At 40.2% G+C, this 22,583-nt stretch overlaps 1 long non-coding RNA gene across 1 annotated transcript; it reads left to right on the forward strand.

Annotated features, from left to right (window-relative positions):
- The first annotated feature begins 12,214 nt into the window (after window positions 1–12,214).
- On the forward strand, window positions 12,215–22,280 carry LOC134552989 (uncharacterized). The gene is made up of 3 exons (XR_010081002.1): window positions 12,215–12,305; window positions 15,385–15,453; window positions 20,821–22,280. It is a non-coding gene; the product is annotated as an uncharacterized LOC134552989 (long non-coding RNA).
- Window positions 22,281–22,583: the final 303 nt, after the last annotated feature.

The following is a 22,583-nucleotide window of genomic DNA, read 5'->3' on the forward strand; positions in this document are numbered from 1 at the left end:
ATTTTGATTAATCAGAGACTTGAAAGTAAAACCACTGTCTCGGCGCTTGCATGTTTTCTTGGCACAGACCATAACATCAGAGCTGAGATCCACAGGCTGAGCAGGGAAGGAGCAAAGTCATTGTGCACATGACACACTCTGGTTTTGCTGCAGTGGCACCCCGTGCTCAATGAAGATTTGGCCCCAGTTACAGGGAATATCTTTTTCCAGCAGCCTTTCTCAAAAAGCCGACCTGCACCCCCAACGCTGATTTCAGTGAGGTGCAAGAGTGCTGAGAAGGGACTGAGAGGGGATTTTGGAGCTGCAGGAACAGCTCAAGGACAGGCTGGGCACTGAATGGCCCAGCAGCAGCTCTGCACAGGATTTTTGGGTCCCAGTGGGACTGGAGGCAGCAGGGACCCCTTGCACAGGGGCAAAGGAGAACTGCACCAGTGCTCACAGAGCAGCGGCTCCAGGGAAACCACTGCTCCCCTTGCCTGGCACACGGGAGGCTCCTCTGGCTCTGGAATAGCCTGTCCAGGCTTGGGACACCCAGGAGGAGCCAGAAATCCTGAACCCAGCCAGGGCAGCAGAGGCCACCCCGTGGAGAGGGGACCGGAGCACACCAAGGCCACGGAAGTGGCTTTGGGCAGCCTGGGACAAGGGAGGCTGAGGAACGATTGGAATCTTTCCCTGCCTGAAGTGGGACACAGAGAAGCTGGAGCTAAACCATTTTTAACAGGTCCATGGGGAAAGGATAAGACAAGGGTTGCAGTTTGATTGGTTATATAGAAAAAAAAATGCTCAGACGTGAACTGATTAATCACTGAAGAAGTTGCTCAGCAGACTGGAATCTCCATCCTCAGATTTTCAAAACATGACTGGACACAGTCCCAAGTAACCTGATTTAACTTACAAGAGAGCCCTGCTTTGAGCAGGAAAATCAAGGCCTGGATAACCTCCACAAATCCCTTCCAGCCTAAATGTTTTTAGGGTTCTGTGATTTCTAAAGAGAGATTAGATTTAAATTAAAAAATATATACAAGAGATCCTTGAAATGCAATCATAACATTGCTGCTTTTACGTTTCAGAGAACCAATGAGAGCCAATTAAAACACAGAGCCCTTCGCTGTGTGTGAACTCAGACTGACCAAGCATACTTCTTCATAGGTAAATAATCACCAAAATTCTTTCAAAACACAGCATATTTTAAGAATAAGAAATGACAGGTCACCTCTTAACCTTTCCTTTACATAACTGATAGTATTTTTTCAAAGCATTGGCTGGTTGTCATTTTAGGGATAGAGGATGTTTTTGCAGTTCCACGTAGAGGTGACAGCATTGTTTCAACAAAACAGATTCTGCCAGGGTGGACAAACACTGAGGCTCTTGGCCACATGCAAACAGTGATTTATAATCTGGGCAGGGAGAGAAGAGTATATTCCATTTCTTATCACCAGGACAAGGGAGCTAATGCAAGCACCAGGCACAAAGATTGTGTTGTGGATTCACTCTCACTCTTTTCTTTTGCACTAACAATGGAAAAATTGGATTGCAATTACATGCAGAACACTGCAGAGTGTTTATTTTCTTTACTCTTCCACATGAGTTTTCAGGGCAGTAGGGCACAATGCATAAGTAGAGAATGGCACTACACGAGAGCAGAAGGCATCAGTGTTCTAGATTTCTTCATACTTAAAACTGACCTAAGCTCAGTTTCTGAGAGCAAATTGAAAGCATTTTTTTTATTAATGTGCTAATGTGTCGCTGTGTTCCACATAAACTCTTAATTTGTCCAAAAGCCAAACTCGTTACTCATCAGTCCATTTACAACGTTTACATTCATCAGGTCAACGACTTGCTGAGACTGAGCCACACAAAGCTCATTAGTTTAACAGGTTTATTTTCATTACACTTTCATAAACTCAAGTGTTTTCTTTGTGTGAGGTAAGTAACTGTGGTTAGGTAATCAGAACTTAAAGGGTTATTGCTGGTATGTAACACAGGAAATCAGTAAGATTTGGGTGGTTACTGTGCCAAAAAACACTGCTAAAAGCACTGCTAATACAGATGTTTCTCCATTCTGGGACATGACAGTAACATAGTAATTTAGCACCATGGTGAAGCACCTACATAACACTGGAAACTTTCTGTACCATTCGTCATAACCAAAAGACTAAAACAAAACAAAAACTCCCATTAAAAAAAAATTAGCTCTACTTCACAGATAAACTTTTCCAGATAATTGTTCTGCGGGACATATAAACATGGCTAAGTGTCCCATGCCTTGAAAGAGTCACTAAATCTTATTTAGTGTTATTTAGTAATTCAGTTTATTCCTGGGAGTGCTTTCTGACTGCCCAGATGGATCCAATGGAAGAGCATAGAAAAGAACACAGAAGCACTTCACAAAGCCACTGCCACCTCTCATCTAACAAAAGCCTCCAGGCAGGCCAAACAAACTGGGGAAATCCCACTGAGTGAGCAGAGCAGGGGATAAACACTCAATGGCAGAGAACACAGCAGGGAATGTCAGAGCTAAAAGATGGAACATTGGGAAGGCAAAGGAAGACAGATCATATTGTTAACTCCAAGCAACCACAACACTGATAACATTCTTTATTGGAGGGAACTCACTGCCAGCCACTGTTGTAAATGTTAAATGTAATAGAATGAAACAAACTTGAGGCTGCTTTTCAAAATGTTACCCAATTCTGATGTCTATAAACATCGCAAATAACCTTTGTGACGACTGAAGTTGGCTTTTTCTGGCCAACTTCAGTCAAATGAATAAAGTGCTAGAGAATTTGTTTTTTAATATTAGTTTCTAAAGGTTTGCAGAACTGATCACAGGTGCCAGAAACTGGTACTATCTCGGCCTGAAAGGGAACACTTCAGTATCTGCAGCTCAGTCAGACTAAAAGCAGTGTGGAATGCAACAGACCAGTGAATATCTATTGCCCAACTGTTGGTTTGGGAATCCGAGAGGGAGTTGTGGATAGAGTGGGGATATTTTGTGGGTAAGCAAAGAAAACAGGAGGGGTTTGGTCACTGAAGCGAAAAGCATTTGATAATGAGAGGCTGGAGACTGAGTAATGCCAAGAGTGCAGTTTGGAAATGGAGTGAAATTCTGTAAGACACTGGGCTGCAGCGATGCTGCTGCTCTGGGAGCAATTCCCTGCTCGTGTTCAGCCTCCCTGATCTGAGCTGCCAACTGGGCAAATGCCACCAGAGCAAGGAAAATGAGTTCTGCAGTCAGGAGGTCTAATGCACAGAACTGGAGATGCGACAGAGAAATGAAGACTGACTGACAAGGCCTTCAAGATCTCAGAATGCAACTTCAAGATCTCAGAATGCAACTTCAGCAAAGAAATTCTGAGTTTTACAAAGCAAGTTTATCATCTGTGCATAGCTTATTAAATTAAACCTTACCCCTTCAAATTTAGGAAAGACATTAGTATTTTCTAGCTTTTCATTTTGCAGGTTTGTAATTTGTGGGTTGTTTCTGTTTGATTAGTTTTTTTTGTTTGTCTTGCTTTTTTAAACAGACACTAAGGCCAGGCTTGGGCATTGACAACAGAGGTGCAAACAATTCTGCATTTACCAGTAAACAACAAAAAAATTGTGCTGGATGGCCAATTTAGACAATAAAACACCCAACACTGAGAAGTAAGCAGAGTAATTGATATGCTGTCATATCATTCATCACGAGAACATTAACCTTTCAACTCTGGCTAAAGCAATTCCAATTTCATTACTCCCTAGAGGATTCACCTTGGCAATACTCTGCAGCCCCTCCAGGCATTTCTATGTAGATGTAGGGGGTCTTCTTTGATCTTTTTCTCAGTTCTACAGGAATGGCAATAGCCAACTAACATTTTATGACTGAGTCATACCATTAAACCCAAGATAATGCTAGCAACATATTCCCCCTTGCATTATTGTTTTCAATCCTATTTCTCATCTCTACCTTCTCTGATTCACTTCCATCATTCATCTTTGTCTCCCCAGAGGAAAGTGAAATGCATTTTACCAGTGAGGAAAATGAGGGTTTTGGGAAATTCTTACACTGATGGTAATGAGAACACTGGAATAAGATTTAACATAGATGAACTTCCTTTTTGAAGCTGGTTACTTATTTCATTTCTCACTGCATATGGATAAAATCACCTCACAAAAGAGATGTGAGAATACAGGATATTTGCCACCTTCACTTCTTTCTAAAGACAAGAATAAAATCTCTGGAAGGCAAAGCAATATTAAGATAGAATCAAGAAGAGTTCTTTTGCCATGAGTGCTAACAGCAGAAAATACAGAAACGTTTGATTTACAGGGAATGGATGAGTGGCCCCAGTCAGCCTGTGTGCTTGAAAGGTTTGTTGAGGAAAAGACTGCAGACAGTTTCAATCCACTGTGTCCAAACATGCTGCAGCTCATTTGGCACCAAGGTTGTTTAACTGCCTTCAGCAATTTGGGGTCTTAATTTGTGTTCATTATCAGATCTATCGCACATCCATCTGATTTCCCAGTGTACGTATTTGCTTAGGAACAGGCTTCTCTAAATATTTTGTCAGCTTGTAATGCAACTGGCATGGGGATAGTTTGGCTTTTCATTTCTCCTCTCTCAGACAGTCTTAAGAGAGAGGAGAGACTGGACAGGTCAGTAGATGTTTGCATTTTTTTCCTAACAGCATTTCTTTATTGAACCACAATTAGTTTACTGTACAATTATATTTTATCCAAAACAACTACCACGAATGAAGCTTGGACTGTGGAAAGATGCCATTGCACATAAAGACTTAATAAATACTGAATTATATATTATTGTACAGGACAGAAAGCAACCCAGCCCCAAGTATAAGAGCTAGAGAAAAACATCCACAATATATTACACCTACATAATTACATTTACAGAGCAATTCACAAGACAAAATATTGTTGTATTGTGATTTTTCCAGAAGTCATTGAATAAACAATCTCTAACTTTGTTGCATACAACAACATAAAAGAGTTGCTCAATTTCATGATTTAAAGTTGGCCCTCCTGTATTTCTGTTCTACGGGACCTGAACCCAAAAACCCCTCTCTGTTTGCATATTAAGCTCCTGTGAGTGTGCCACAAAAATCAACTAAGCCAACATTACTTACCAAGATATTGTCCCAAATAAAACATGTAGTTACATAAGTATAGGATTTATGAGAAACTGATGCAAGGCAAAGATGTTTATTTAAATATCACAGCATGCTGTCAGCCACACATGGAACAGGACTAATCCCATCCAAAGAACAGCTCACAGGGTTTTGCTGCTTTCTAAAAAGGAGCAGAGTTGCAGATGATTGAGCAGATATTTTACACAAGTCAAAGGCAGCAGCTGGAAAACAACATAATTAATAAATTTTAACATAATTAATAAAACAGGTAAGAGCATACACTATTCTGGTGAAGCAGCAGTAATCACAGCACAGAGTGCACCAGGTTCTGCCATAGGAAAAAGCAAGTTCTACTGGGATATTAAGCAACATTTTTGCACTTGTCCTTACATTATTACTGAATAAACAAGAAGTACTAGAAGGCAGCAGTGGTTGTCCGGTCACCTGAGGAAACTCCATCAGCTTTAGTTACACAATTCTATCTTAATAATCAGGAATATTGAGTAAACTTGTAACTTCCATTATGAAAGAAATTTGAATCAGCAGCATCATCCCTCTCTGAGACAGTACACCCCACAGACCCACATTCAAGGAAAAAAAAACCCAAACAAATCCAGCGTGAGAAATACAGCTAAAAAATCTGAATATTTTAAATAACTCTTTTTTTTTTTTTTTTTTTTTTTTTTTTTTTTTTTTTTTTTTTTTTTTTCCAAATAAGAGCAGACAGAAACTATTCTGGCTCCAAGCAACTGCACGTGCCAGTCCTAATTCTGGCAACAGCCTCAGCTGCTCCAGGAAAGATAAGGGCATTCCATGAAGTCCTCCTCAAGGTAGGGCAAGTGCTATCAGCAAGCACAAAACCCCAACATCCCCATCCTGAAGGTGCCAGGCCGAGCAAACTTAGCAGTGCTTGGAATGCCTGGCAGGGCACCAGCAGGGCCTTCACTCAGGATGGGTTATTTGCTCTCTCATTTCCATTTCAGAAGAGGGATTATGGAACAGTTACACTACTCTGGCCAAGAAGACACAAATACTAAAAATCTATGATTTTTAGCACCCTATGAGGCAACCACAGGTTTCACTAATGATCACATATCTGTCAGAAAGTGTGCTGGAGTTGGTGCAATCTTTGCTTCACCAAGACAGAATTTTTCAAATTAAACCCCAGTCTTTGATTTAAACATTTCCAAGCTACCTACTCAGAATATCACAATCCTGCTGTATCACAAGTGTCTTTACTCCCAGCTCTCCCACAGAAAGATTTCTGCAGTTTCACATCAGCTCCCACAGAGCTGCATTCCCAGTGAGAACTCAGCTGGCCCAGGTATTTTCCAAAGAAGCAGCACGGATACATTCACACATTACAAATCAAAATCCAAATGTTACTCACAGGCAGGAAGTATTTTCTCCATGTGTCACAAAACAGATGATGGCACCTCCTCACAAATGGGAACAGAAACTGCGCAGAGGCTCAGAGGAATTTCCCAGTGGTCACCCTCAGCCTGTTCCATGACTTTGCCCACTCTGAGTGCTGTGCTCTGCCAGATGTTTGCTGCTTCCCTCACCTGTGAGGCTTCACTTGCATTTTATAGACAACACCTTCCACCTGGAACAGGAACCCTCCAAAATTCCCAGGTGCCTTCCTCTCCATATTCCAGTCTGTCCTAAGGCTCTCATCTTCTATTCTCCAAATCTAAACTCATCTCACAAGAGAAGATATCTGGCATAATATATAAATTTCCTTGCCAATTCAGAAGGAATCTTTTTTTGGTTTACCATTCTCTACCCAGCAGCTTCTTAATTTTTAGATTTTGTTTGTTTGTTTCAAGGGTGTTTATTTGCTTTTATTTTCCCACTTTTTAGACAAATTAGTAAGACTTGATTTAAAAGGTCATTCTGGAAGACTGTGCACAATAAAACCACAATCAAGTAAGTCTTTAAAGTGTACAGTTCAGTCCTTCATAGGGGTGATATTTAAGAAATTCTTAAGGTGAGTTCCTGATATCCAGTATAAATTTGAATCTTCAAGTATTCCAATATTACTTTTGCCTGTCTCCTGAATCCAAAGTCTGCAATCATGGCCCAGCATTCAAACCTACTCACTTCTTACAGATAAATGTTGCCACTGATTTTAAGACAGATTCTGACACACACAGAGAGGACAAAACTTGGCTTTTTGATCTTTTGAGTTGAATAACTGCTCTTGGATGCTCCCTACAAGAGAGGAATGCATGTTATAAAACAACGTTCTTGCACAAGGGGTCCATGCTGGTCCTCTGCAGCTCAGTGATGTCGCTGTGATTTTATGGCCAGCCTCAGAGCGAGAGGAAACACCTCCCAGATTGTGGCTCAGGTCTGCTACTCCCAGTTCATGTTTTTTCACCTTTATACAGGTTTGGTTGTCAGAGGCAGCAGTATCAGGAATGAGCAGTTATTAAAGCACAAGAAGCAGCATGTTGGGCACGCAGCCTTTGCTCAGCTCGTTAAGGTGCTGCTGACATTGGCCTTTTAGTCCTGGTTGCCTTCGGGCTCCCCGTCAGCCTCCCTCTCCCAGCACTAACTGGTCACACCAGTAACAGCATGTTTGAACCACTCTGCTGAGGTTTAATTATTGCATTTGATGGCACCTGCATGATACAATTTCACACTGTTATGAAATATTAATTGCTTTCTGTACTGTAGCATGTAACATATTCAAGAGTGAAAAATAATGCTGTTAATGTCTTTATGATTTTTTTAACCAAAGATTTTAGATTATTTCCCCATTATCACTAAGCCTGTCTAAAAGATTCTGTGTTTCTCCTAAAAACCATGCATGTTACCCTTAGCCCTCTTACCTCTCTGACTAAAAGGAAGTTCCATTATTACTTGAACAATATTTCTGTTTCACTGTCACCTTCTGCCACTCAAGGCAAAAGGACAGAACTCCTGCTATTGTCTCACACAGAGAAAAGTAATTTTTCTCTTATATAGGCAATAGTTCCTTTACCCCACATGCTCTGCCCATTCTCTCCAGAACGATTATCTTATGTCCCTCCCCTGGAGAGCTGAGAAATTATAAGAGATGAGCTTTACTTTATAGAAGAGTATGTGCAATAGTTTTCATTTTAGAAAAAAACAAAAAATAGGCAAGGAAGTCTATGGTCTTAAGAGGAGAATATATTCTTCAAATGATTTCAGACAGCATCACTCTTGGCAAATATTTAAATCAGAATTACAGGAGATTTGTTGTATGAATACAGCACACACTTCAAGGCTAACTTTTAAGCTCAGTTGTTTAAATTCCTAGATTACTTTAATTAGGGACAGCCAACGTGTCCAGGCTCAGCTAGAGAGAGTGAACATTGCAGAACACATAACACACACAGTGTTCCCTCAGGACACGGGGAAATCAGGATAAACTGCAGGCAGTGGCTCAGCAGGGCCAGGATTTCAGTGCTGTTTTCAGCAGCTCAGCCTTTACTTTTTTCTCATTCACACAGAGCACATCCAGCATCGTATCAAATCATGGGAATCCTGATTTATTTTCCACAAAGCAGAGGGAGGAAAATCCAAGGGTGGTGCCTGCAATGGGCCCGCTCCCCTGGCTGCCCTGTTTGGTGGGAGGAGCAGGAGAGCACAGCCAGAGCCCCCTGGGTGAGGCTGCAAAAACCTGAAGGTAGAGGTGGAGATCTCTTTATTTACAGTAACTGATTGGTCTTAATTACTTTTTGAGATTATTTCCATGCAGTGATTCATTTCTCAAAAAGTAATTAAGACCAATCACTTACTGCAAATAAAGAGATCTCCACCACTACCTAAAAATGAAGAGGGAACATTCTTTTAAAAAATTTAACTACTATACTATGAAAAAGAAATATTTGTTAGTGCAGTCATACATATATGCATTTAAATAAGAAGAATATATAGCAATTGCCTCAAAATAAAGCAAGTTTAATGTTCCAAGACTGGAAGGGAAAGAGCAGATTCACACCACACATTTGGGTATGGATCATTAGCCAATACAGATCACTGCAGTGTCACAATTCAAGAAATTATTTTGATGCATTTTTTTCTTCTCCAAGGCATTTATTTCTAAGATAAAGCAGACGAGCCACTGACAGGTATACCTGGGAGGAAGTATCTGGAATATTTTCCTTCAGGGTTAAGATTCAATCTATATGGCTTTCATACCAGAAAATATAGAAAAAAAAAAGAGATGACGGTTTCTCAGCCAAGTGGAAAAAGCTAAAAAATTTAGTCACACTGAAGCACACAGGGAAAATGCTGTGCTTTGGAAAAAAGATGCAATCAAGTGGCTTAGAGTGGGCTGAAATGAAGTAGAATAACATTGCAAGTATATAACGGGATAATAAATGAGAAAAAGGGTTGGGTAACCAAACCAAGGTTAAATAACCCACTTGGACTAATTCTTCAGCAATTCCTGTAATTTTGCTAAATTTAAAATAATAGACAAAATGTTACTGACTTATCTCACTTTTCCAAGTGGGGAGAACATAATCCTACTACTAATTCCAGTACTATTAAAAAAAATTTTGTTTCAGTCAAAAATTATTAAGAATATCACCATTAATCTTGATATGAATTTTATTCTGTCATTTTTTCCTATAAGAGTGAAAACCAAAAATATTTTCTTTCAAGAAAAGAATTTAAATTTGGAAGGAGTGGACTCATTTTGAAACAAAAGCAGTTTAAAAAGACTTAAAACCTTTGTAAAACAGATTTTCCATTCTTTTCCAAAGTGGATTAGTAATATCCTTGGGGACATGCAAGAACTCCAGCCATGTTGAAACACAGAGAGCAGATATTAAAAATGAATGTTGCCATCCCACTTCAAATAGGAAGTTTTTCACAGTGAGAATTTTATTGTTTTAAGAAGAGCATATAGAGACAGATGAGAACAGTGCAGAACTGGATCTCACCAGCTGAGTAAGGGAATCTCATGGAACAAGCCAGAAAATATGAGTTAAAGAAAAAAATACAGAGAAGGAAAAATCCCACTTATATCAAATAATTCTGGACACCAAAGGAAGAAAGAGCTTTGATAAACATTTCTTCTAAAAAAATCTCATCTAAGCTAAGGGTGGTAACCAAGTTCATAACCTTGACAATAGCAATTTAAAAACAAACTAAAATGCCAGTTTTGCTGTACAGTAGAATTAAATTAAAAAGTTATGAACAGAAGCCCTCCTCAGACAGAAATCTAAACAACTTGTGAAATGAAATAAAATGCCATGGTTATGTTGTCTAGACCAATAACTCCTTGCTGGCTTGTAACTCCATTATATTTGAGACATTTTTAAACATTTTCCAAACTAGTATATTTTTTCAAGCTTAGTAATTACTTCCATTGCTTAAAAACAGCACAGGCTACAGGAGATTTAATTATTAGTTGCCCTCAAAGACAATCCAATTTAGGGATAATTTCTACTGCTGTCTCAGTCATAGCTATGAAGATTTGATAATGTAGACAGGAACAAACACAATAAGGCTGGATTAAATAAAAAACCCCCACAAAATACCCCATTTTTTTTTCTTTTAACTTTAAGAGAAATTAGCACAGTTTCTTTGGCAAAGATACACCTTTTATCTCGAACTGGAAACTACTGATTCTGCCAAGCTCTGCTTCTGCATAGGCAGGTTGATTTCTGGGCAGGCAACCTTACTAAGCCTGAGCTTCCAAATTACAAAAAAATGCTCAGAATTTATAATAGATAATAAAAGCTCCTAAAGGAGCTGCACACATGGAAGCAGAAAGAGAAACTCTCCTTTTTTTTTTGTTTTAAATCTTGCCCCAGTTATTTACAAGCATATAATTATTTATTTTCATTTGCTACAAATGGAAACCAAAGCCAAACAAACGAAATAAACTTCAAATAGAAAAAACAACCCACAAAGACAGCAAACATTTAGGTGCTTAATCATGCAGAGAATCAAAAGACAAGCACAAAAACACCAACCACAAGGAAGTGAAAGCATATTAAAAAAAATAACAATACCTCAGAATCTTTTCCAAGCTTTGTGTGGAGCTTAGCTGGGCCTCACATCAATTCCCCCCAGAGCTGGGCTGGAGGGAAATGCTCGATTTCCCTGCAGCCCTGGTGCCAGCAGAGCATCTCTGCTGCTCAGGTGGGTGCTTGTTTTAGGTTTGTCATTGAATCTTTCAGAGCTCTCTTCCAATGCATTTCCAAGCTGGCTTTGCAGGACTCTGTCCTCATTTCCTCCTCCCCTGTTTTCCAGTGTACCCAGTACTTGATGTGAAGAGTTCATTGCTGGTCCCACTGGAACCAAATCCCTGAGCTGATAGGGAAGGAACAGAGCTGGTCCCACTCACAGTGGAGTTAACAAGCACTGGGATGAAGCCTCATTGAAGCTGACAGATAATCTCAACCCTGCCTTAAATTTAAGATTTCAGAACTTTTAGCATCTGGTGGCGCATTTAGATGCAAGGATGGCATTCATACTTCTATTTTCACATGGATCATCCCAAACCCTTTGTGCTGCGACAGCAGTTTCTAGCTTGGTGTGGAATCCCTGCTGTAAGATTATGGTAAAGAAAGTGCTTGTTCTCTCTTTCTCTGCCTCAAGAATTAGGAGCAGCCATGCCATGACAGGCTCAAGCAAAACCTCTCCCTGCCAGCTTGGTTTTCTGCCACAGGTTTGCCAGCTCCTCACCATTTACACATCTGTGAGCCAGGAAGGGCTCTCAGTGCAGGAGCAACATCTCCTGCCTGAGACACCAAAACAGCCCCTGGAAGGGACAGTCCCACTTCCCCTGGACCAGACTCCTACAGAACCTGGAGGGCAACTTCTGTCCCTGAGGAATGGCTCCAAGCACACCAGGGGCAGTGGCCAGGAGGAAGAAAAAAAGAGAAGCAACCTCTTTTTTCCCCCCAGTTTCTCTCAGTACCCCAATTTAATCAAGCTGTCCTAGCAAGTCCCACCCCCTCAGGGTAATTAGTTGTGCCCTCAGGCTTTGGATTGCAAAATTCACTTTTGTCTGCACAGGTGAAATTGTTTTCTTGCTGCTCCACTAGAATGAGCATAAACAAAGCCACTGTTTGTCCATGATACTCTTGAAGAATATCAATAAATCTACTCTGTACATAGGAAGTGGATGAAAAAACTGGGAGGAAAAAGAAACTTCAGGAACTAGGTTTTCTGTGAGATCCTTGGGTAAGCTGAAAATTTACATGTCTTTAAAACCAAGCCAGGCAATCAAGGAAGATTTATGTTTGTAGAAACATCTTAGAAGTTTCCACTGATTTTCTGCTTTGCAGCTTCTCCCTTCTGCAGAAAATAACCCGTTAAGATCAGAACAGAGTTCAGGCTCTGCCACTGATCTCCCCAGGAACAAAACCTTCTTTTCCCTGGGAAACAGAGGGAGAAAGCTGTGTAGACCCTGCAGGCTAAGATGTTAGGCCAAGAATCAGTGGTCAGGTGTAACATAAAATCGGAGCTGGTTTAACAGATTTACCCTGCTGAAAACAAATTTTCCTCCATTTCTTTGTAGAATGAAAGGATTAAAATGATTAGCTGGAAACCAAGACATATTATTTCACACAGAAGGAAAGATAACTTTGTGCTGGTGGGACTATGCAGCATTTCCATGGTATCCAAACTGTACCAGATTACTTTGGATTTTATCTTCATTTACATATCTGCATAATGCGTACTTGGTGCAGAAGATTATTTTAATGTAGCAGCAAATTTTGAAAGGGCCAGGCATGGAATTTGTGCCCCAAAGCCATTTCCATGGAGCAGACATGGGAATGTTCCTGCTCTTACTAAACCCCAGACCTCAAGGCTACAGAGCCCTGGCAGGCAGTGGATTCCCCCTTGATATAAACAGGGATGGCTTCTGGGATCTTTCATTAATATTTTGTCCAGAAATTCACCCAAATGGCAGCACCAAACCAACAAAGGCTCTCTGAGAACACGAATCAATATCAATAAAGGCACAGAGGTTGCTGCATGGATTTGGCTGCACCAGTTCCTGCACCAGGATGTTTTGCAAGCCTGCTTGGTATTTTAGCAGCTGGAGAAATAAGCACCAGATTCTATACAAAGGCTTTAATATTCAGCTTTCATACAGAATTTGAACCTCTAATGCTCAGGTCATAGTTTACATCTGTACTTATCTGTAAAGAGTGTCTGTGCTTGGGTTAGAATGAGCAGAAAGTATTCAGTCTGCAAATATGCTTCATAAAAGGAAGCTCAGCATTTAAATAATGCATTTTTTCTCTCGAATGGAGAAACTGAAGGTGCAGTTCCATGACACTGCTGCATCAATTAACACCTAGTTTCAGCCAAAAGAGCTAATCTTCACCTTCTGAAATAGAACAGAATGAGATAATAAAGTTCAGTTCACTGAATTATTGAAGAATCTGCACTCATTTGAGGAAATTATGTGAGGGAAAAATAATTTTTTGAAGTGCTATTGAAACTCGGTTTTAGAAAAAATACCTTCAGGAGTAAATTTGCACAGCAATTTATGGAAAAAAAAATGTAGGGGGCTTTAATGTGAGCAAACTGGAAACAGGGTAGTTTTGATTTCTGATCTTCCCATTCCCACAGCCATAGTCAAAAAACCCCAAGCCTATAAATAAGCCAACCTACTGTGCTGTTTTGATTCCTAATCCTTGGTCAAATAATTTATATCATATGTAAATTAGGAAGTATTACACTTTTATCTGGTGATCTTACACTACTCAACAGGGCTATTACAAATATTATTACTCCTTTATGCCCACAAAAAAAGATGCAGAGGATTGGAACACACAAAGATGTTTCTGCAGGGCAAGCAAGGGGATAAACCTGAAGAGCTGCAGTTATTCCATGAGAAACAGATACATGCACATCTTTACCCTAAAAAGCAGATATTTCAAAAGGGGATAAATCCTTGTCTCACCTCAGGAGGTGAATGGGAGGTGGATTATCTTGTCCTGGGGTAGGAAGGTCTGTTTGGCAACCCTGCCAAGGAACTGATGCATTTTAAGTTCACTCAATGGTTTGAACTATTTATACCCTGAAATAACTTGGTTTTTTGACCACGATTTTTATTCCTTTGGTGTTCAGCACCAGAGAGAGAACAAATCTCACAGCCAAACCCTGGTTCCAGGTACTGGGAAAAGTAAACGTAGCCATTGGTCATTGCTAAGTGAAAAATTCTGTCCCAAAGAGCATTTTCCCAAGTGCATTATGGAAACCATCTGTGTCAGCTTTGAAGATGAGAAATTCAATATTTGCAAGGAAAGTGATGCTGTACCAGATACTACAGAGCTGAGGGTAACAATATGAAATTCAGTCAGCTGCAATATGGAATTCCCAGCACCGTTAGTGTTTGGTTAAAAATCCCACATCAAAAAGAGGAGAGGACTACTCAGTTTTAATATTTCCACCCTTCATAATATACATGGGCAGATATCTTTCTGTGTCCTTCCTTTTAGAGGTTTTGCTTGGCCTTTTTGTTTTACTTGTTTACTGCAGGACGTGTCCAAACAACTCACGTAAAGCAAGAATGAGAGTTCTAAAATCTTAATTGCCAGTTTGCTGGTAGACATTGCCTGATTGCAACAAGTAAATGAGAAAACTAGATGAAAAAACGGGGAGAAAAAAAGAACTGGTTTTTTAATGTACCATAACTTTTATATCTTAACCCAAAGAAGTCGCAAAAAGCTCCCATTTGAAAAGCTCCCATTTGAAAAACCTGCTTCAGCTAACGTGCTTTTGTTGGGGAAAATTAAACACAAAAAATTTAAATAAGATATCTGAGCTAAGGGAAAGAGATTGCTGACCCATGTCTTGGGGCTTTTTTTTCCAGTAAAGATGCTATTTTAAGGTTATAATTAGAGCTGGTTTGCAAGAAGCAGTGAAAAGAAATGTGTTGGTAATTTGACCAAATTAACTCCAGTTTTGATGAAAGCCAGCTACTTCGAGTAACATCATTTACAGGCATTATAAGTCAGTGTCATTTAATTCTTAATTTTAAATTCTCCATGTTTCTGATTGTAGTAATTCTCTTGACACAGCAGCCTTTCAGTGTAACATTACACCAGGAGGCACAGAAAAGTGGTTTCTCTAACTTGTCATGCCAGTTTTGCAGTTCAAGCTCTTCTCAAATGCTGCTTTTTGCCAGCTCATATTGTGCAATGATTATGAAAGAGGCAGTCTGGAGTTTCTGAAGGGTACTCTTAAGAAGGCAGCTGACTCCTTCATTCCTGCAGTGCCTCAGTAATTATTCCTCATCCTACAGGGCTTCCAGGATGTAATTTTATTATCAGCATTAATCAAGGAGAATGATTCGTGCTTAGTGGAAAGCAAGGTAAGTTCAACACGACATTAGGACTGAAAAATGCACCACTCAAACTGAACTCACGAAGGAGGAAGCTTTAACAACTGGCTCATGTAGACTGCTCTCTCTGCTGTCACTTCCAAAAATACAAGTTCTATTCCAAGAGTGACAAATAACAAATGGTTCCACACCTGCTTCATTTCAGGGATGGTACAGAAATGGGTGCTTTGGCTCATTTTCCTAAACTGATGTAAAACAACAGGATGTGAAAAGGAAGGAAGGGAATGGAGAAACTACAACCTGAAATTTTGTTTTTGAATCCACAAGAATTCAAGCCCCAGTTCATATCTCTTTTGGGACAGAGGATTATCTGTACTACTCCTTTCTTATAGAGTCAGGTCTAATAAATATAATTTAAAGTGACACTTTAGAGCAGCTCTGTGCCTTTTTTACTGGGCTCATAAGGGACTGGCACCTCCTGGTGCTGAACATGTGTAGCTGGAGATCATCTCTTGCTTAGGAAGAGACCTGCATGGAAACATCTAGGAAGCATCTACATATTTATGAATTCTGTCTTTCTTTCTTTTGTTTTTTTTGGTGCTAAAAGAAAGCCAGCAGGGTTAGAAGTTTTCAGGAAGCTCTGACAGATCAGAGTTTCTTGATCAGACATCACTGTCCCTGTGTTTCTCCTCCTCAGAAAAACAAAATCACCTTTGCAACAGACCATTCTGGGAAGACTGGATTTACTTTCACATAGACCATGAAAGTTAATACAGGACTGAGGACAACAGCCAGACAGCAGTTTAAAACTCCAGTGCCCTAAAGGGAAAAATATAACCCTATTTTTCAAGTCCAATTAAGGCTTTGGCTCTGAGCATTTGGCAGAAGGAGCAGAGTAAACATTTTATGAGTGGCCTTTGCATGGATGCTGCTATGAGGAGTTGATGTATTAACTAACAAGGTCCCTGTGAATAATTTTTGACTTTGTGAGAGGGACAGGGGAGTCAGAGAATGGAGGGAATGCAGATTGCACTCAAAGCTGTTTTACTGTCACTCCTGGGGGCAGTGTGTTTAGTAGTGAGTTTTCAGAGAAAAAAAAAATCAATTTTCTGGTAAGTGATTTTAGATAGGAATTCAAAGAGTTTCTTTGCAGGATGCCTCCAGCTCCTCAGCTCTGCACAGACTGATGCTTATCTCTGACAGCAAAAATGGTAACAGCTATTTCCAGACCTAGAGACAAAATCAGGGCATATGGGATGTGAGGAGCTACTGGAGTTCCTGTAGGGACTTTTGAAGGCAATTCCTGGAAAGAGTTTAGATCCAAGATTTCCTAGGAAACCTGGGAAAATTCTTAGGAAGGGTCTAAATCTAGGATGGGAAATTCCTTCAACACCACAGGAACTACTTCAGGTTCTAGATCCAGGAATCCCTAAAAAAGTGGGAAAATGCAAAGAAAGGTTGTATGTCCAGGAACTCTAAAAAAGGTCTCTGTTCAGGAATTCCTGGAAAGGTCACACATTCAGGAATACTTGCATAGCCCAGGAAAAGTAGAAAAGATTTAGATCAATTCATTCCCTGCAAGTGATAGGAAATTCTTTGAAAATTTCTCAGTACAGTAAATCATAACAGAGGTCTCAATCCAGGTATTCCTGGGAGGGATCTTGGTCCAGGATGTCCAGGAAAACTCCAAAAAAGCCCCAAATATTCCTAAAAACTTTATAGATGTCAGAATTTTTTAAAACACCATATCCTGAATGTTGTTTATTCTAAGTTGTTTAAACAGATTGTTTGAGTAACTTTTACATTTCATCACTTGATTTAAAGCCAGTAACATTTTCCATATGGTCAAATCCCTTCCCAGCTGAGCATTCTGGAAAGGTGAGTAGAATTGGAGTCTCTCTTATGAAGTTTCTTCATTATTTGTGAAGAAGAACTGCAAAAAACCCCTCAAACAAACCCAACAAACGTACAGGGACACCTGTGAGTTATTATTTTTAATAGTTTGGTTCAACTGTCAGAGAAGAAACGTGGGCTTTGTCACCAAGTACTTCAAACCAATCCTGCTAATTAGGATTTCAAGTTTAACACTGACATAAACAGATTGGCAAACTAATTTTGGGATCGAAAGCCCAGGGGAGGTTTTTTCCTAGGTCTGGTCTGTAACAGTGTCTGTTAGGATGATGTGATGAATACCAGCGTTATGAGAGGGGTTGTTCACATAACCACATATTCCATTTACACAGCTGGCCCCAACATTTAATCTCTCCAGAATCCAGTTTATTCCCCTCCAGCTGCTCTGACTCAATAATGCTGACAGAAAAATTTCACTTCAGTAGAACAAGTAGCTCTGTCCCTCAGCACCAGTTTCTGAAGGAAGGAAGGAAGGAAACTCCGTTCTGTGACAATTCCTTTGCTGACCACAGCTGCACTCCCCACTCACTGCAACTGGAGCTGCAGACCTGGGGAGGAAAACTTTGGACTTCTGGGATCCTCATTATCTTCTGAGAAGGTGTTTTCTTCACAGGCACTACCAAGTCTTAAGCTACAGCCTTCTGCTCATAAAATAAGCTGAAAGATACCAGTGATTTCAATGAGAAAGTCCTCCCAAAAAGCACCCAGGAGCTTTAAAAGGGTGAAGTGTAAACATGAAAAGTCCAGCAGATTTCAGAAGGATGTATGAAAAGAGAAAAAAACAATCTGAAGGCACAGGTACTTCTAATGAAAATAACACCTTTTTTTTTTTTTTTTTTTTTTTTTTTTTTCCTGGGGGAATATGAAAGATAGGCCACGAGATCTAAAAAAATGCAGCATCAGTCAGATAAGGAAACATCAAATACTTGGATCAGGAGAGACGAACAAGTTAATTCACACAGCATTTCTCCTTTAATTCACCATTTCTCTGAGTTTATGTATTTTACATAGATACACTCCATTCACTGCTGATTTGAGGCAGAAGTTTTTTTTCTAAGGATAAGCTAAAGATTCTCCCGAGGTTATCTGTGCAGCAGGCAGCAAACATCATCATTCAGCCTTACAGTACAAATAGCCTGTACATTAATTGCTACAGGAGACCCAGTGAAACTCTACTGAGTGAGAATTACACGTTGCTGAAAGAAGCCACCATGAATAATAGTTGTGTAAAGCAAAATACCAGAGGTGCTAAAATCTTGGTTTCATATCCTCTATTTTGTACAGAACAATAGGACTCTTCAGAGACGTGAAAAAAGCGTTTCACACCGTAGTTCACCACATCCTGCTTTGGAAAAGAGACAATCCCGTAGTGCTCTCTAGTGGCTGCCAGTCAAAAAACCCCGGCAGGCTGCACTGCCAAGTCTAAAAATACACAGAATTATTGAAATATTCGGTTGCCCCTGTAGTCAGCCACTACTGCCCAGGGAGAGAGCGGGCGTTTGTGTTTGCATCAGTGCTCTGCACTGCCCGGGGCTGCTTCTTCCTTTAGGACTCAATTCCACAACAGAGCTGCAAATATTGATGTGCCTGAAGTTACACAGAACAAATTTAACACATGTGGTGATGGTGAGGAGGAGTATGAGGTGTCTCACAAACTTCCCAGAAGGGGAAATCATTCCCTTCTGCTTGATCTGCTCTTTGCAGTTGAGACAGCCACGCTGCAAAATGGGTGCCTAGTCTGGGCTATTAAAACTCTGTGTAAAACACAATTCAGGAACCAGCCATCGGTCCTGCATAAAAGCATCTGAGCAGAGACAATTATCCTCTGCCCACACTTAGTGACACATTTCATAACCATTGGCAGGTTACACTGCTTTTGTAAATTGTCTTATTACTAATAAATTATAGGTTGATATTTATTGCTTCAGAGGCATGAATAAAGCCTAGATGGCGAAATTACCCTTTAAGACAATAAATTAATTCCTAGGGTTGGTACACCAAGAATTTCCTCTCTAACAGCGTTTCCTCAGTGGATTCTCTCAGCTCCATCAGACATTTATTCAGCTAAATAAAGAACAAATTGCTGAGTGTAAAACAACCACCAAGGGTTTGCAGTATCATCCATTAGCTCCAGGATTTCCTTGACAGCACAAAGGATTGCAGGCTGCCAATTATAATTAAATACAGCTCCCTATGAGCTTAAGAAGAGCTCCTCATTGCCCTGGATAGGAAAATGCAGGTTAAAACACAAGAGGAATAGAAAATGGATCCAAATGTGGTGCCAGTAACTGCATTTTCCAGCCCTGGAAATATCTCTGTAAGCAGCATGGAGATGACACTTGCCCTGGGTAGAATGCACAGGCTGTGACATTCCTGTGGTGGCAGCTGATCTTCCACTCAGGAAATCCGGTCAGAGCCCACATGGAAATTTCAGAGGGACATACTGTCCTGTACTGCACATATAGAACAGCCTTACAAATGGAGACAGAGATTGATTTTGACAACTTCGGTTCGTAATGCATTAATAAATAGAATTTTTGTAACAGCCAAGAAGCCAAGGGAGAAAGAAGATTAAATGTTAAAATAATTCATGACTTCTGAATGATTTGGAAGAAGCAAACCTACTGGCATCTTCCTTGACTGATCTAATTGGAATTATTTCCACTTTCTAGGAGAGGGGGAAAAGCAACATCAGCAAAAAAACCCTGTTTGCTAGTTCATTAAGCAAGGGTATAATTACCTAATTATAAAAACCATGGGTCATACAATCCTTACTGCATGAATCTCCATCTCCATACAACACACAGGCTTACAAATGGCAAACAAGATTTCTAAGCATTCATGTACACAATTAATTGCATATTTAGCAAAAGTTTGTGTTCCAATCTCTGTATTTCACATTGGGTTAGAATAAAACATTTTTAGACTACATATTAATAATAATCATTAAAAAATCTAGCTCTGCAACTGAATCTTAAAACTTGAAGCACTTGGTCTTGCAGAATTTATTTGTAGGAGAGAGAAGTTTAAAGTATCTGTGTCGTTCACAGATTATATTAAACTGGTGTTGGGAATTCCTTAGCAAAGCATTTTTTCGTTTCTAGATCTAAAAGGATACATTTGTATAACAATGAGAGGGACATATTAGGACAAGTAAAAACAAAGAGACTCTTTGTGACAAGCACCTGATTTTTGACTTGACTGGAAGAATTTTCCAGGCAAAGTCTGCACTTTACTTGTTGGAGAAAGATGTTAAAGGATTTATTTCCAAAACATTTGGGATCCCGCTGCAGGGTCTGGAGATGTTGCTCTCTTTACAGTCTAGGCTGGTTGAAGCAAGGCTGGCAGAGTGTTTTTCACAATAGGACAGCACAGAAAATTCCATGATTACATTGTTCTGGCTTTGCTTATGACAACATCCACCTCCAGCCTTGGAAGTCATGGAACAGAAGATCCATCTGACTCTGTCCTGGGCTATCTTTGCAGGTTAAAGTGCCTGTGTCCATGAAGGGAGCTGTGATGGAGCTGCTGAGCAGCCTGGCCTTCCCAGGCTCACAGCAAGATGGCATTAAAACAGCACACTGAGCTCCTCCCGAGGGCAGGGATGGCCCACGAGCTCCTGCTGCCATGGCAATGGCCACAACTGTGCAAAAAACCTGATATTTAAAAAGTAAACCAAGTTAGCTGGGTTTTGCTGAGGAATGGTTTCTCGGATGACTCACTGCATCTGCAAAACGGCAAAGCACAACCTCCCCAGCAGTGATCTTGCTGCACATCCACATTCTGCCTCAATGAGGATGTGAACTGCTGCCTAAACCCCTCAGCTCTGAGGAAACAGTAACTTTGCTGTGTAGGAATGCATGAACTCCTAGTTGTCCTTAAAATGAAATTAGAAATTCCAGAAATTTATTGGTGGATGTTCTGCTTCCGTTCCCAAGTCTTGCTTCAGGAGCTGGTGAGTAGGAAATTGAGTAGATGGAACGAGCCCAGAGATTATCCCAGACAGAAATAAGCCCAACACACTCAGAGAAGAATGAAGGTGTAGCATGAGGCCACCACAGCAGGTCTGCCTGGGAAAGCTCAAACCCCAAGCTTTAAATCAGTTCTCACACTGCAGTGTGAGACCTGGAAGGGCTGGCCACGACTTCTGGGCTGTCGTGCAATGCACAGCTTCAGTCTCAGAAGAGAAACTGCTCTGCTAAACTGGACCTTGCTTATTGGGAGTTCCAATCAATTTGATTTTTCATTCTCTTGTCTTCAGCTGCTGATCAGCTCTAGACTTCCTGTATTTCCTTCCATGAATTGAAGCCCAACTTCAGAGTTTGTATCTTCTGAGAGATGCTCATAAATCCCGATTGTTGTGGTCTTCACTGGATTTCAGGTCCCAAAGAACTGCAAAGTGTGACCTACTGATGGAAGCTCTGTCACTTGTTCCATGTGTCACTGGCCCCTAAAATATTTTACCTTTCCAACAGCTGAATTTCTTGTGTATTGTGGTCAGAGTGTGAAATACCACCAGAAATGAAGTGACAATAACAAAATGCCATTGAAGTAAACGTTGAAAGGTACTGGCATGAGCAGAATCAGGATTTTGTCCTGCAACTCTACATCAAAGCCTCGTCAGCTCTCATCTAATTAGCACAGAGCACCACTTTCCCCTTTCCACTTCTGCTGACAACTGAATGATCTTCACTGTTCGAATTAATTTGAAAAATGTGTACGTCAAAATTATTCCAGATTTGGCAACAAGATGAGATCTGAATCAGAATGTACTGTCTGAATGCAATATATAATAAGAAGAAATGACATCTCTGATCAGGCTACAAGTTATCCAAACCTATCTCTGAGGCAAAAATGAACTGTGTTGCTTCTAAAATGCAAAGACATGCAAAGCACAAGCAAGTCAGAGGTTTTTCTTTTTCAGAGGTATTTTGTTTCCAAATGGAATTTAACTCCAAATAGTTATTTAGAAAGTCTTGGATCTTACACTGTAAGAGCTATTTCTACTATCCTGTATTGTAGAATTGCAGGACTGTTGTTACAAATGTAACAAGAAACAGTTCACTGGATTTTTCTGTATTAATTCATAGAGCTTGCAGGGTCTCAATTACATCAAAATGGTTTCAGAGCCCCCACATATCTGCACTTTTTTTTTTTTTTTTTTGTAGTTTTGGGTATTTGAGATTGTGGAATACTTTGATGATGGAAGAGAGAACAAGGAACTTCCAGCCGTGTGGCTTTTTAAGAAC

Source organism: Prinia subflava, chromosome 8 (genome assembly GCF_021018805.1).
Source record: "Prinia subflava isolate CZ2003 ecotype Zambia chromosome 8, Cam_Psub_1.2, whole genome shotgun sequence".
Lineage (NCBI taxonomy): Eukaryota > Metazoa > Chordata > Aves > Passeriformes > Cisticolidae > Prinia > Prinia subflava.